The sequence below is a fragment of the Adiantum capillus-veneris genome, chromosome 3, assembly GCF_014529385.1.
Source record: "Adiantum capillus-veneris isolate H3 chromosome 3, ASM1452938v2, whole genome shotgun sequence".
Lineage (NCBI taxonomy): Eukaryota > Viridiplantae > Streptophyta > Polypodiopsida > Polypodiales > Pteridaceae > Adiantum > Adiantum capillus-veneris.
Window position 1 is genome coordinate 89,628,908 of NC_140933.1, and position 14,088 is coordinate 89,642,995.

The 14,088-nt window shown below is 45.0% G+C and overlaps 2 protein-coding genes across 4 annotated transcripts in view; one reads left to right on the forward strand and one right to left on the reverse strand.

Moving 5' to 3' along the window:
- The window catches only part of LOC147461281 (uncharacterized), a 214,562-nt gene that overhangs the window by 54,583 nt on the left and 145,891 nt on the right, over positions 1-14,088 (reverse strand). Inside the window, exon 3 of one of the 2 annotated variants that reach the window (XR_015187581.1) lies at positions 2,497-2,781. The exons of the other annotated variant lie outside the window; for it this stretch is intronic. The gene's annotated coding sequence lies outside the window, so the exon portion shown is untranslated. Of the gene's footprint in view, positions 1-2,496; positions 2,782-14,088 lie in introns of those variants that run through there. 2 annotated transcript variants of the gene reach the window in all.
- LOC147461282 (uncharacterized) overlaps positions 3,363-14,088 on the forward strand; it is a 157,033-nt gene continuing 146,307 nt past the window's right edge. Inside the window, exon 1 of one of the 2 annotated variants that reach the window (XM_086508865.1) lies at positions 3,363-3,498. The gene's annotated coding sequence lies outside the window, so the exon portion shown is untranslated. The remainder of the gene's footprint in view (positions 3,499-14,088) is intronic. The other variant, XM_086508864.1, reaches the window with a different exon arrangement.

Consider the following 14,088-nt stretch of genomic DNA (forward strand, 5'->3'; position numbering starts at 1 on the left):
AAACAATAGCTTCTTCAAAGGCAAGTGGATTTTCCATAGGACAGAGAGAGGATTCCTCCACTAGATATCATACTTATGCATGTATTAGAGGGATTTACAATGGTCATCAAGCCAAGGTTGCAGTAGTAGAAGAGCATAAACTCGACTCGCAAAAATGGCCTCAATTGGCATTTTTCAAAAATTCCAATCAAACATTTGACTACCATTAGGCAAAGCTGAAATGTGTAAAAAGTCAACTAGCATGTGCTGAAGCTCTCTCTCAAGTTGACGGTAATGCATACCCAGTCCAAAATGGCGAGCAACAAGGGAAAATTCAAAAGTGTAGCCAGCCTCATCAACCACATCCTCAACCACACGAATGCCACAACAAGACAGAAAGTATGCCTCACGAGGTGAGCTGTCAACCAAAGTAAGAGAGAATGCTTGACTCCAATGAAGACTCTCCAAATGAAGAAAATGCCCTTTTTGCTGAGCATGCCATGATAAATGAATCATAACCTCTTTTCAAGCAGAAATCAAAGTGCAAGTAAGAGGACATCTAGGAATGTGCCCTTCCATCTTGCCAAATACGACCTCCTAGAGAGACGATTGCCAATGACCAAATGAGGAAGTAACAACGTGTTGACACAAGTAGGCAAACATAAGAGTCCAAGGCTGCACAAGTCCAAGATATTGAGACCACCAAAATGATTAGGAGTGCAAAGTTTCCCCATCAACATCAAACGCAGACCTTTTTTGTGAGTATGAGTTTTGCCACAAAGGAGACAAATTGGTTGCATAAGAGAAGCAAGACAATGACGAGGCCAATGCATCAATGGCAAATAGAACTGAACGTAAGCCATCAGGATACATTGAACGATTTGTAGACGAACATGTAATGGCCATGTGGATAATTTTCAGTAATGAAATTTGACATTTAAACGTTGCACAATCCAATCGACTTTTTGAGTGTGAGTGACATACCATCCAATTGGATACCGCAAATGTCTAGGAAGCACATTCGGAGGAACAATCACATCTAGCCACAATAGACTATACCAGTCACAAGAATTAAGTGGTAAAAGCTTCAATTTGTGGAAGGTGACTCTAAGACCAACGTCAAGCCCAAAAAAATCCAAGGCATCCATAATCACTTGGACATCAGCTTGTTGATTGCGAGGCATACTCAAGATGATGAGCGGAGATCAAATGATCAAGATGCATCAACAACAGGTGAGTGTCAATAGGATACAACAAAGCTCTAAGGGGCAACCCTGCCTAATTGAACAGCCAAGAGGCCAATATTCTTTCAATTCGCCTTTAAGGGTCCTTGATGACGTATTGCGAGCATACAAGAAATAAGCTATATTGGCTAACTTAGGACCAAACCCTAGACACCGCATCGTAGCAATAATATTGTCCCATTGCACAATGTCAAAAGCCTTTTCAATATCAACTTGCATAACAAGCACATCCTGTTGTGTGTATTTTGCATATTCCATGCCAATGAGAACATTAGCCAAGTTGTCCACCACGATTTGGCGACATGGAATGAAACCATACAAAACCTAATGAAGTCCGTGTGTGAGGGTGCATGCACGCGTGTGAGTAAATTGATTAGCTCTTGATGAAGAGATCCTAAGTTCAAGACTTGTTGGCACTGTGTGCTTGCAGGGAGTGACATATGCGTGGTGCTATGAAATGTTGTACACAATTTTTAGGCTTTTTGAAGCTATTTTAAGATGCTTCTTTTCAACGTTCATGCTTGTAATAACAAAGTGAAGAGCCATGAAGGCCTACTAAAGATAAGGCCTACTAAGGGGGGGGATAAAAGTTATGGGGAGCAGGTATGAATGAGTGCTTATAATCACATGTCATTTTTTTGTATTTTAATTTAAAATTTTATTGTTTATTGTACATATATAATCACAAATGGCTATATGTTATGAAGGGCCCCACACAACAAATTGAAAGGCTCAGATTGACATTTCTAAAACAAAATAAATTGAAAAGGAATTAAAATAAATAAAGGGACCCATTGCCAAATTTTAAAAAAAAAGAAAATTTAATGTTTTCATAGGAAAAGGTAAGCGTAATAGACATAAGATATAATAAAATTTTAAAAATTGGTTATTCTCATAATTTCTAAAAAAATTAAATGTAAAAAAAACATTAAAGGGGTCCATTGCCAAATTAAAACAAAAGAAAATTTTAATGTTGTCATAGGAAAAGGTAGGTCTAATAGGCAAACATTAAAATTTTTAATAATTCTTACATTTTGTGAAAAATTTATCTATAGACAATAAAATAAAAAAGACATTAAAAATTAAACGAAAGAATGTTTTAATGTTTTTTAAAATAAAATATAGATTTAATAAGCATAGAAATAATAAACAATTTAGTGAGACGATTTTTTTTTACATCCTTAAATGAAAGGACCCTTTATCAATTCCTTACATCATGGAATCAAACTCGCACTTTCTACTCTCATTAGATCGAATCTTCGTAGATCCCACTTCAACTTAGCAATTCAAACTCAACACGTCTCAAATAAACACCACACAATGAGCGATCTCAACCTCACGACATCACCTAGTGAGAGAGAAAATTTTCGGATTGAGCCACTCCATCTATGAGCTATTCTCTGCATGTAATGCGAGCGCAAAGACATTAAAAAAATACAATTTTTTTTTCCTAGCTCTATGATGTAACCTTTCTTGTTAACCCTCAAGTCACTCTTTCGTCTTCGACTAACTGATTGTCCATCATTTTCGATCTCCTTCTAACTTCGCTTGTTATATCCTTACTTCAACAAAACGATATCTCGATTAGATTCTTACAAAAAAAAAACCTAAAATCGCATACATATATTCTTATCCTTTATTCTCTAAAGTATTTTTTAAGCATGCCTAGAAAGTGAATGTAGACTTTAGAGAACAACATTTGAAAAGCTAAAGACTTTAAAAGCTCTTAAAGACACTTGTCCAACAAAATTGTCCAACAAAAAAATTTGAGAAGGCCTGTAGCTGACACACTTTTTAAAAATAAAAAGAAGAGAAGAATCTACGATTCTCCTCATATGCAGTCTACGTAAAAGCCTCTGGAACTCGAGTTCGGTGGATGGTGGCGCATGCAAAAGGCGACAAGTGTGCAGCTTGGGCCTCTCTCTCTCTCTCTCTCTCTCGCGCGCGAGAGCCATATTCAGCAGAACTGTAGTAGCAACAAGAGCAGGTTTCTAGAACCGCAGGCAAGGAGTTGTTTCTGTCATCGCATAAGCTAGGCCAAGAGAAGTGGGGAAGGGAATGCAGATCAGGAGCGTGGGAGGCAGCAGGGGAAAAGTGCAAGAGAGAAGAGCGGAGGCAGGCTGAGATGGGGGAGGAATATTCCAAGTAATACATTTTATACATTTTTTAAAAAGGGGAGCCAGCAAGGGGTACCAGCTGGATTTAGGAAACTAATAAAAATAACGCTTGCGTTAACAAAGCTTTGCCAACTCGAGCGACCAAGAAGGAGCGCAAGGTATGCTGCTGCAGCTAAACAGACACACACACACACTCTCTCTCTCTCTCTCTCTCTCTCTCCCTCCATCCAACGAAAATTAAAATGACTCTCCTCCCTCCCCCTCTCTCTCTCTCTCTCTTACACACACACACACACACACACACTCACTCAGGCAGTGCCGCCGTTGGCAAGTTAGTGACGGCCTTGTTGAGGTCTCTGGCGATTGTTCCTATTAAACTCAAGAACTCTGCAAACCGACGTGTGCCGAGATGCCGAAGGTGCGTAGAAGCAGTTTGAAATACCTTCCGGATGGGAGCTCGTTGAGCCCACTCTGCGAGATCTCGACTCCAAAATGAGAGAAGTTCTGATTTGTTTCCGTTTTGAATCTCGTCAATCACGTCTACTGAAGGCTCTATGATACATCTGTTTGTATTCCATGGAGCAACTTGGGTTCAAGTGGTGTAGTACCTTCCAAGTTAGGAATGTTTTCAAGAGAACACTCATTCATCGGTTTTCTGACGTTCCTATAAACTGCTAGCGTGGGCAATATTTTTTGTGTGCTTGTACGGTATAAGTTTTTTCAGAGTTTTTGAGGGTTATTTTGCCTAGATCTATGGAAAAGGGGCTTCTTTGTGGTTGTGCCCGGCCTTGTGAGGTTTGTCTCTAGTTGCTAACACCCATTCACGAAGTGTGTCCATCCTTGTTTGGGATGGTGGGGGTTATTGTGATCTAGGGAGAGAGGGTAAGAAGCTCAATCGTGCTCGAAGTAACTACTCCGCCGACAAGCAAGAGTTACCAGGGATTCTACGTGCTCTTGAGTGTGGCTGTGCCTGGATTCGTCTCGGTTCGCTTAAACACATAAACGATGCCTTCCCAACCCTTTTGTCATGGGCAGGGAATGGGATGGGTGAGGGAACCTTAATACACTTACTTTTGAGCTACCTCCCAAGAGCATTGGCTGGGCTCTCCAGTTGATGAATCAGAGCAGGTATAGAACTTGCTTTTAGATGGTTGCATGTTTGTCCACTTCGTCACCGACTCACTTGCATATCTAACGTCATGGCGCATGCTGTCATCTATGTTGACACGCACACCTGAGTTCGGAGCCTCTATTGTCCAGGTCTTGGGTGGTGTTGTCCCATTTTTAGATAAGTGACTCTACAATTTTTCTTTTAAGTAGAATTGGGTTGCAAGCGGTATTTGTCAGTCCAGCTGCCTTGTTTATACACAGGGAAAGGGGATTGCTCCTTTGGTGTTAGAGGTGGTAGTGGAAGATGCAATGAAGACAAGAACTGGCTCATGATCCGGTGGACACCTTGTCTCCGATCTAGAATACCTGCAATGTACTCCAATCCTTGCACCTTCACACTGAAGCATGCCAGAGAATGAGCCCTTGGCTCATATTTAAAGACCCTTGGCTATAAAACGCAATCACATGGAAATTTTTCAAACTCAAAAGAAACTGGTTCCAAAGCATATTGTCAAAAAGCTGCCCAACGTAAATTATGGAAATCTGTACAATACTGTCAACACATGTCAGCGCAAAACGCGAAAATCCCTACACTGCCACGTTAGCACTTATCAAGGTGAAATCCGGGCGTCTGTACAGTTGTCCCGTCATGTCAGCGTAAAATGCGGGATTCTAGACAGCTCTGCTGTCACAAATGGGTGACGTGGCATGGCTTGGCTATGGGCAGCAGATACATACACACCCTGACTGGCCGGAAACAGTCCAGGAAATTACGCTGCAGGGCTGACGTGACAGTGTACGGACCTCCATGATTTGCGGCGCATATTGTGGCAAGATGCTGACGTGGTTGAGCGCACGGAATCCCGCTTTTTGCGCTGATTTGCGTGAGAAAAAGCAGTTGAATTTAGGCAAGGCTTATTGGAAGCTTTTTGGGCATTTCTTTATTTCTGAAGAGCTTTTTACTGAGAGATTTTGGGGCTCTGCTTTTGGGCATCCCTTGTAACCTTTAAATACGTGGTTAGGCTCACTTCTCAGAGCACCTGGACGCAGAGTCTGAGAGTAAGAACCCTCCCACTCCTTTACTTTGAACTCAGATTAATACAAAAAGAAATACCGAAAGGGGCGCCAGTCTATGGGGCCAATATCTCTAGGCACAGAACTCCGCCGGGCCGTGTCGAATCAATTGTGAACTGTGAACTGTTTTGAAGTGAATCGCTGCTGTGTCACGGTAGAATCTTGACTTGGAGTGTCCAAGTTTGTTACAGTGGTATCAGAGCGCGGCCAATTTCTCTTTTACCGGGAAATCCGATCCTTTTCTCGCGACACTTATGGATTCAAATAGAGATCAGGCGACTTCCTCTGCATCTGGGGATGCGGGAAGACTCGCATACACACAGGTGAGCCCGATACTGGGGTTAATGATGACTTTCGTGATAGTCATCTCTTTAAGGTCGACACTACTCCAGAATGGTATGGAGATGTGTTACATCTGCTCTCTACTGGCCTATATCCTGAGAATGCTTCTCCCTTGCAAAAAAGAAGACTATTGTTGAAGTCTAGATCCTTCTCTTTGACTGGCGGACAGCTCTATAAATCTGGGTCAGACGGGGTGCTGCGAAGGTGCGTCTCCCCTCATGAGGTAGACCACATTCTGGAGGATGCACACAGTGGTCCTATAGGTGGCCACTACCCCGGTCACATCACGGCACAAAAAATCTTATAGACGGGCTTGTGGTGGCCCTATATATTTAGAGATGCTATTGCTCATGTCAAGAATTGTGATGTCTGTCAGCGACGTGCGTCCAAGCCTAGCAAGCAATCCAATCGCCCTCTGCAGGTATCTATGGCGTGGTTGCCCTTTGAGCGATGGGTCTTGGACTTTGTTGTTCCAGTTACTCCATTTGCTCAACCCGGCAATCGTAAGTATCTCCTAGTAGCAACGGATTATGCAACAAAGTGGGCCGAAGTCGTGGCTACCATCGACTCAGTGTTGCCAAGAAACGCGTTTCTTCACTCATGAAACGTACGAAACGTTTCAGAAACGTTTCTGTATCAGATTGGACGTTTCAAAGGTAAAGTCAAGGCTCATGTTACATGTAAACCTTGAAGCCTCTTGTTCTTTGTTTTGGTCATGAAATCCTCAATGTCATGAATGTAGCTTCTGTTTTGCTTCTAATGATGAAAGTTAGTCCTATTCTCCTTCTTTTTCATGTCTAATTGTAATGTAATGCTTAAAACATAGATCTCAACTTATACCACTTAAATTTACGTACATTTCTTTAGTTTGCACGAAACTTCTGTTTTGGCGTTTCTTTCTCGGACGTAACCATTTCGAAACTTTTGAAACTCGTTTCAAACGAAACGTTTCGAACTCCGTGGCCACTATGTATCGACAGTACAGCCGCTATTGTCGCAAAATTTTTGCATGAAAATATTTTTTGCAGGTTTGGGTGCCCTCTGGAAGTCACCAGTGATCGAGGTAGCCATTTTGTCAACGACCTAATCTCCACACTCCTCACGAATTACAAGATTTTTCATCGCAAGTCTTGCTCTTACTATCCTAGAGCAAATGGGCAGGCTGAGAGCACTAACAAAGTGCTAATCGCGCTTCTCAAGAAAGCTTGTCACTTGCATCCAACATCTTGGGCTCAGGCTATTCTCGGCACAGTTTGGGCTTATCGCATTCTTCAAGGCAACCACTAACTACACCCCATTCCGGCTAGCTTTCGGTCTAGAAGCAATTGCACCATATGAGTTCAACTCAGGTTTAGCAAGAGCGGGAAGTGTTCGTGTCACAGCGGGAATTGCTTCAGCAAACCTCTCTCGTCTCTCAATGTTAGAAGAAAGTAGGAGGCTAGCTTCACATTGCTAGCCTATCAAGCGAAGTATCTGAAGAAAGCTAAGAAGCTGGTCCCAGCCTGGCAAGGGCCATTAATGGTACAAGAGATTTTGCCACAAGGGGCTGTCCAGTTAGTCACTCTGGCATGCGTTCCTTTGCCACTGGTAAATGGATCAAGAATAAAGTGCTATCACTCACTTGCCTTGACTCTTTAGAATCTGGTTATGTTGTAACTCCCACCTACAACCTTATGACTGTCCCGTCCTCAGTTCTCGGCTCTCTCCGGCTTTCCATTTTCCCTCTTCTCAGAGTTACCTTATTCAAGTTCTCATCTCAGTTGTAATCCGTGTTATCTTTAAAATTCTCCTTGTTTTATTGCATGCATCGAATTCCTTCTCATCTCATTTCATCTCATTGATATAATTCGGGTTGGATTCCAGCTACGATCCAGCTTTTTCTTTTTAATTATTTGAATTCACTCATAGATTGGATAATCATCTTCCTCTTGTTTCTGTCTCCACGTCTATCTGTATCCCTGGGTATCTCTATCTCTAGTCCTTACAGCTTACAGCTCTCTCTCTACTGCCTCTCTTTCTGTCCTTGTGGATTTCTTCAAAATGTCCGAGGTACAACTCTAATCGGATAGAATATGGATTTTTTCTTGGTATTGTTCCTAGCAATACTCTGTTGCATCTCTCTATGTCTATCCCGTATCTCTCTCACACGTGCTCACACACACTAATGTCGCTTCTCACACAACCACAGTTCCAAAATAAAGCTCTTGCTCCGTAATATCCTTCCTCTATGTTTCCACTCCCTCTCTGTAAACTATGTCTCTATCAGTGTGGAAGTCCTGATCGGCCGTTAATTCTTCAACATCTACACTCTCTCTCTCTCTCTCTCTCTCTCTCTCTCTTCAGACTCCGAATTGCTGGTACTGCCGTTGTACGACAAGGCATCTCTGGAGAACGGAACCTGCAGCTTCTGCTACAAGTGATAGCCTAAATATTCCACCACGCCATGCCTACTGCCTACCTAATCATAGCTTCAACAATTTCTGCTTGCATAGAAAGCGTCTTTTTGTTGTTGCTGCTTTCTGCTTTCTTATATTGCTTTTTGCTTCTGCTTACTAAGTATAGCGGGAGCTCAGTATGATATAATGCTTTCTGTTGATGGGCCTAAGCATTAGATTACTGAAGAACCGCTTTCTACTGGCTTTCCCCTTGCCCCTACCCTAACCAACTCCCCCTCGCCCCTACCCTCTAGACAACTCCTCGCCCCTACTCCCTAAAATAACCCCCCTCGCCCCTACCCTAAACCCCTCGCCCCTACCCTCTAAATTTCCCCCTCGCCCTAACCAACCCCTCCCTTTCCCTCGCCCCTAAGCGCTTCCCCCTCGCCCCTACCCTCCCTCCACATCCCCTCGCCCCTACCCATACTCCCCCTCGCCCCTACCTACCCCTCTCTAGCCCTCGCCCCTACCCACCCCCTCACACACTCTCGCCCCTATCCACCCCCACCCCTACTCCCCCTCGCCCCTACCCACCCCCTCACACACCCTCGCCCCTACCCACCCCTCTCTTGCCCTCGCCCCTACCCACCCCCTCACACACACTCACCCCTACCCACCCCCTACTCGCATCTACCCACCCCCTCTCTTGCCCTCGCCCCTACCCACCCCCAACATTACCCCCTCGCCCTAACCACCTCTCCCTCGCCCCTCAACACCCACCCTCGCCCCTACCCAATTATTCTCCCAGGCCCCTCACCACCCACCCTCGCCTCTACCCAACTACCCAACCTATTCCCCTCGCCCCTACTCAACTATTTCCCCCTAACCCTTCCCAATTTTTCCCTCTCGGCCCCTCTCTAATAATCCTCGCCCTTACCTTCCCTCATCCATCCCTGCTATCGCCCCGACCCTAACCAAACCCCCTTCACCCCTCCCTCAATTTATCGCCTCTATCCAACTATAGGTCACCCCTCCCTCAGTCTATCGAGAGGCCTTAAGCTACAGGTGATTCTATTCAACGCTTTTCATCTCAGTCTTTTCGGCAGATTTTCGTCTCTTCAGTCAGTCAGTCAGACTTAAAACAGAATTCAAGATGGCTGGTACAAGCAAGAGGGCTCAGAAGAAAGCTTTGTCTCGACAGAAAACTACTGAAACACCTCATAGTTCTACAGAAGAAGAAGATATAGAAACTTCCAGCCATGGCCTCACTGATCTATCTTCCACTGATCACAGTGATGAGAGTTACATAGCTGCTGACTCCGGCTCTACCTCTGACTCAAACTCAAAGTCTTCTAGCCAACAGGAAGATGATGGGAAAAAGAAAAAGAAAAAGGCAATTATGCAGGTGCTGAGCCATCAAATTCCTTGGCCTCCTTCTTCAAAAACTCAAACCAAATTCACTTTGAACTTCCATCTGCAACAGCCTCATCCTTCTCTTCGAGAAGTTTTATCAAAAGAGCAGCTACATACGCTAGGTCTGTCAGCATTAGCAGACGCCGATCTGCCTTCTGATATTCCCATGGATATGGTACATGAGGTTCTCAACTTTTTTCCCAAAGTAAGAGGGCACCCACTGACTGCTACACGCATTGGTCACGCTTTGGGGATGACAACCTTTCTTGCAGTAAAACCGGCTACGAGAACCTTTTCACAACTTTCAAAAGATGCGACCATCGAGGCATGCAAAGAGCTACTTAATACTAGACATGCTGACTATGCAAGAAATAAAAATCTCTGGGCCATTTTCAAGTACTACTTTTTGGTCAGAACTGCTAAAGTAAGCAAGGGCAGATGTGACGTGCCTACTATATTCTCGCATTGCGAAGGCCTATACTGCCTCATCCACACTATCCCGTGTGGCTTTCATCAAATTCTATTTACCTCTTTACAGTCGCGAGCAAAAGGATTCAGAGCTCAGGTGCAATCTGTGCAATCTAGCTTTCAATGCTTTGCAGCTCCCATGTTGGCCTGGGTCATTAACATACCTGTTAGTCTTATGGATGTGGATGCGGATATGCGGCGTAAAAGCTCTAAGGCAAAAGGGAAAGATATTGAACAGACAATGGATCTCCCTGGAAGCCAAAGAAAAAGAGGGCGAAGGTAGTGAAGGACACAGTAGAATCTTTAGTATCACTGCCAGTTTCGGAAAGCCAGCAGCTTCGAGTGAAGAAACTTGTTCGACGTTCCTCGCATACTTCCGCTATTGGTTCGATGGTAAGTTCAGGCGCTGCAGATCACACTATGCATGTCACAGCGTGGCTTCTACAGAGTGTGTTCCTCTCTCTACTGTTGCTATTTTTACTCCTACCACAGTGACTAGCTCCCAAGTCCCAGTGGGAGTTGCTTCTACTCCTATGCCTAGTCCTGCTACAACCACTCCCACCATCTCTACTCTGACAGAGAGGCATGCTCCCAGTCCACCACCACGAGCAGTGCCACTTGCCACCCCAGTGCCACCAGCTGTACACTTGCTAGCTCTCTTCACCCTGACACTGTTACAGGACCTTGCACAGTGTCAGACTCTACATCACTTTTTTGGCTATCTTAGGATATATTGCAGGAGTCCAGGCAAGCCATTGCCACCATTGAGCTTGGAGCAGAGCGGTTAGCAGCTACACACCAGCGTCACGTAGCTACTTACGCAGCTATGGAGGGATCTCTGTGAGTTGCTGAGAGCGCCATCGCCGATCGGGATGCTACTATTTTCGCACTCCAACAGGCCTTGAAGTTAAAGTCTCAAGTGATTAGTGACCTTTAAAATCAAGTACAAGGATTTAGAGAACTGCTCTTACATGAAAATAGGGCAACCCCGCCTACGATGATGGGTATGGGGTATGGGTGGACTGGAGCAGGTACACTAGTGCAGAATGCAGCAACGGGTCCTTCTCAACAATTTATGGGACTTTACCCACAGACTCCATTTCAGTACTACAATCAACAACAGTATCCTCCTTAGGGGTTTTAGTCATCACCATTGCCTTAGATGCAGAATGTGACTTGCTGCGACGGAATTGCTGGAGCACACCGCCACGACTGTGTTACTCAACATCCTCAATACACTACAGGATGGGTGCTACCATCTGCCCAACAGCAGGTGGCTGGTCCCTTCCCAGGGGGCCCAGTTACGGACATGAGAGCTTACATACAGCAGGGCCCCACCATTGATTTGATGGCTCCACCTCCAGAGGCTGATACTTCGGGTGCAGCAGTGGCCACCACTCTATCTCTTGGCTGACATTCCAGGAGCTCACCATTGTACATATGCAATAGTTAGTGGTTTTCTTTCACAGTTTTTCAGTCTTCCTCTCACTGAGACGGTGAGCGGTCTTGTGGCGGGCAACCTGTAGCAGGCTACAGTGTCACTTTCACAGGACAGTTAGTACAGTTTGGACTTTACAGTTTGTCTTTGGTCTGGTCGGTTCACACTGGACGGACTCGTTGGGCAGTGACACGTGGCAGGGATACGGTGGTCTAGTGGACATCGTGGCCAGGTCACCACCACCACTCAGTGGAGATAGACTTAGATGCTGTCATTATGAGCCGTTGGTGGCTCTTTATGGTTGTATATATGAGTAGTAGCGGTTTGGTAACGATTATCTTTACGTAGTCGTCTAGAGTGAGTCTATACACAACACGTCTTCACCATCCCTGCACATCTGAGCCTCGACACCCCATTGTACCTGAGAGTCTTGGGCTGGAGCTGAGTGTGCTGCCACGCCAGAGTCTATATCTCTTTGAGATAGTCGAGTCATTTGTTGTGGTCTACTGTTGCTGTTGTGTCTCTGTGAGCTCAGTTGTTGTCTATTGTTTCCTGTTTTCAGTCCGTTTTGAGTGAGATTGTCACGCACATTGCACTGAGGAGCCCCCACTGTAGAGAGCACGACACACTATCTGCGCTACAGAAAGGACTGCAACATTTTGGTCTAATTGATCTCGAATAGACATGGTTGCAATAGGGGTTAGTCAATCGGGCATCGATGAGGTCCCGACTGGATCTAGATGCGATTTCTAGCTACATTGCTAATAAATTATGCTCTAAGATCCGAATGAATGTTTAATGTCATGTGATGTCCTGTGATGTCGAGTGATGTCCTGTGATGTGACTGTCGATTGGTACATGTGCTAGATGTGTGTTCCTAGTGCGTTGGTACTAATAGTCAGTGTTTGCTAAGACAGTTTATGGCCTCTGTCTGTTTCGCAAGCGTAATCGAGGGCAAAGGGGGGGGGTATGTCACAAAGTGATGACGTGGTTGCCCGCTCTGCGAGAAACCCTAACCCTAAAATCAAAAACCCTAATTTTGTTGAAACCCTAACCCTAAAATCAGAAACCCTAATTCTCTTGAAACCCAAACCCTAAAATCAAAAACCCTAATTCTGCTGAAACCCTAAGCTTGAAATGCTGACTGGCTGGCTTCAGCGTAAAACGCGGAAAGCTTGCCACTAAGTGCCTTTTCAATTAAGGCCTTTTGCTCATCTAACATGCTGGTCCGCATCTTGGTGTAAGTGTAATCAAGACCGGTCCATGTGTCAGTAGGCCCAACCTGTGCAATTGCTTTTACAATTCTTTTCCATTGGTCTGTGCGCAAAACATTGAAAGATATGTTGCACTCAATTAGAGTGCAGCATATCTCCATCTCTGCCACCCTCTTACGCTCTTTAGTCCAAGCATGCGAAGAGATGCGACTAGGCAAAGTGGTCTGCTTTGGTTTGTCAGATGTACCTGTATCACGTGGCAAGAGGTCGTCATCATCGTCGCCAACACGTGCCCTCTTCCTGCCAGTAGGGGGTTGCGTGGAAGCTGAACCTTCCCCGGCCTATGTCTGCGTATCCAGACTCTCCAAGTCTCCAACAAAAGCATCGTGTAAAGCATCCTGCATGCTGGGAGTACCTTGCACTGTAGATGCACCTCCCGTAAAATACTCCTCAATGAGTTGCTCCCTCAAGGGCTTTGGTATTTTTTCACAGGCACCAATCTGATCAGTGCACCCAATGCCGGTCAAGTGCCTCTTGACTCGCGTTATAGTAATGGTGTGTTGGATCCCGCAATACTTGCATTGCCATAAGCGCGTGCTAGAACCTTACTGGGAAGCGGTCGTGACTACGCTCAACACATTAGTGTGGAGCTGCCAGTCGGGGTTGGTCTTGCGTGGCGATGAATTTCTGCGAGAGTGCAAACACATGAGAAATAGAGGGAGGGGTGTTGCGAAGAGTACTCGCTACGTAAGGAGAAAGAGTGAGAGGGGCAAGAAAGAGAGCGGAGCTTACCTTTCTACGCGGGAAACGATTCCTGAGTCCTGTTTGTGAACTTCTCTGCAGTCTTTGCTGCTCTTTGGAAAGTTACGTGCATGGAGTATAAGGCATACAGCCTTGGGCTATTAGCCTATTAGCATTCCAGACCACCAAAAGGCCCCAAATCGGCTCACGTTCCAGGTCCGCATCCTAACGCTACACATTCATATTTTTTTAACTGCAGCACTGTACGGAACCGTACCATACGGAAAGGCAAGGTCGTACGTATTGATGTAAGCTTGCTCAGAGCACTCCAAGATTCGGAGGGCTACCTCTTACTTCAAGGGAAATGCTCGAACATGGTGGTCCACTCTTCTATTGAACAAGAGAGCGCCAGTTAAATGGCTGAAATTTAAAAGGTTTTTTATTTCTTCTTGGTTGACTCAGGAGTACGAACGTACGAACTGCTTGGAACCATCTCCGGATGACCAAGAAAGATACTTTGGACGCATATTGCGAGAGATTTTGAAGCTCTTTTCTACCCGCTTCTTCATTTAA